This window comes from Chenopodium album, chromosome 10 (assembly GCF_948465745.1).
Source record: "Chenopodium album chromosome 10, dcCheAlbu1.1, whole genome shotgun sequence".
NCBI lineage: Eukaryota > Viridiplantae > Streptophyta > Magnoliopsida > Caryophyllales > Amaranthaceae > Chenopodium > Chenopodium album.
The window spans coordinates 48,240,016-48,242,139 of record NC_137843.1 but is presented as its reverse complement, the minus strand read 5'-3'; the positions used below and the strand labels follow the sequence as shown (position 1 = coordinate 48,242,139).

Sequence of the window (2,124 nt, the reverse complement as noted above, 5' to 3'; positions counted from 1 at the left end):
AATGATAGGAATGTTAGCATCTTCGTCCATCTCAAGCACCACAAAATCCATCGGAATAACAAATTTCCCAACCCTCAAAGGAACATCCTCTACCTTACCCTTAAGAAACTTAATTGACCTATCGGCCAATTGCAAAGTGATGTTAGTAGGTAAGAGTTCCCCTAGATCAAGTCTTTGGTACACCGAATATGGCATAAGCCTAACACTAGCTCCTAGGTCACACAAGGCATTCTCAATTTGCATTTTATAAATGGCACAAGGGATGGAAAAGTTTCCTAGGTCTTTTAGCTTAGGTGGCATCTTGTTCATTATGATTGCACTAAAATTCTCGGTCAAGTTCACCGTCTCTACACCATCACAAGTCCTCCTAACACTCAAAATGTCTTTGAGGAATTTTGCGTAGTTGGGCATTTGGGTGAAAACTTCGGTGAATGGTAGAGAAAGGTAAAGCTGCTTGAGCATGTTAATGAATCTTCCAAATTGTTCATCTAACTTGTGTCTCATGAATTTTTGTGGATTAGGAAGCTTGGGTTTCACAATTTCTTTCTCCACTCTCACCTCACTAGGCTTCTCAATCTCAACCTTACTCAAAGATGCACCATCTCTCTCATCTTCAACCAAAACCTCTTTTGTGCCCTCTTTGGTCTCCCTTTTCCTAGGCAAACTCTCCTCAAGAACCTTACCACTCCTTGTGACAATAGCATTGACCGGTCTCTTGGGATCTAGGCCTTAGGAAGGTAAAGAAGAAGGACTAGCATGGTCTTTCAAAGCATTAGAAATTTGAGAAATTTGGTTTTCAAGCATCTTATTATGAGTCATCATTTCATTAAATTTCTTGTCACTTACGGCCATGTAAGTGTTCAACAATTTTGTTTGATTTTCAATGATTTCTTCCAAATTGGTTCTATGAGAAGAAGAAAAGGATTGAACATAGGAATTATCATTTTGGGCCTTTGGAGCAAATCCAGGTGGGGGACCCCTTTGAGAATTATTTTGAAAACTTCCCATATTTTGATTGTTCCAATTACCTCTACCTTGATTATGGTTACCATAACCTTGGTTATGATTACCATAATTTTGGTTATGATTTTGGCTACTATAACCTTGGTTGTTATAGTTACCTCGAGAATTTTGGTTCCCATAGTTCCTATTACCACCACCTTGGTTGTAGTTGTCAAAATTGCCATGGTTGTTGTAATTCCTATTCCATTGACCTCTTTGATTCTCAAACCTCGAATCATTATTATTTGACACATAGTTCACATGCTCATTCACATTTCCATCTTGATCATCACAAACATCCATACATGCATTAGGGCAACTAGAAACATCATGATCATACGACCTACAATCATCACAAAACAAGCATCCGCTAGGCATGTTACTAGAAGAGGGAGGGGGTTGAGAATTAGAAGACATACCTCTCCCCTTAGATTGGGAGGGAAGACTTGAAACTTGGTAGGTAACACTTTCCAACTTCGCCTTGATAGCGGACATCTCCTTCCCCAAGCTTCTCATTTGTGAGGAGAGATTGTTGATTGCATTTAGATGATCAACCGAGTACACCGAAGAACTACTCTTGCTAGTTGACTCTCTTTCTCCATCTTGCCAATCTCTATAGTACCTCACTACGTCTTCAATTATGTCTACCACTTCCTCTTCAGTTTTGTTCATGATAGGACCTCCGGCTGCTCCATCTAAACATTATTTTCCTTGAGGACTAAGGCCTCCATAGAAGATTTGAATAATTTGGTACGTAGGAATTCCATGGTGAGGACAATCTCTTTGATACTCTTTGTATCTCTCCCATGCTTCATAGAGACTCTCACTAGGCTTTTGCTTGAAACCTTGAATCAAAGCTCTAGCCTCCGCAGTTTTCTTTTGTGGATAGAAACGGGATAGAAACTCCATGGTCACTTCATCCCATGTCCTTAGACAATTCGGCTTGACTTCCTTGTCTAGCCATTCCAAGGCACGCCCTATAAGTGAAAAGGGAAAAATCTTGAGGCGGATGAATTCTTGGGAAACTCCATTCACCTTGATAGTATTGCAATACTTTTCAAACTCCTTGAGATGATTTAGCGGGCTTTCATGCTTGGCCCCACTAAATTGTCGCCTCTCTAT

General features: G+C 40.1%; 1 non-coding gene across 1 annotated transcript; it reads left to right on the top strand.

Moving 5' to 3' along the window:
• The first annotated feature begins 1,762 nt into the window (after positions 1-1,762).
• On the top strand, positions 1,763-1,868 carry LOC145565708 (small nucleolar RNA R71). The gene has a single exon (XR_014095089.1). It is a non-coding gene; the product is annotated as a small nucleolar RNA R71 (small nucleolar RNA).
• The last annotated feature ends 256 nt before the right edge of the window (positions 1,869-2,124 follow it).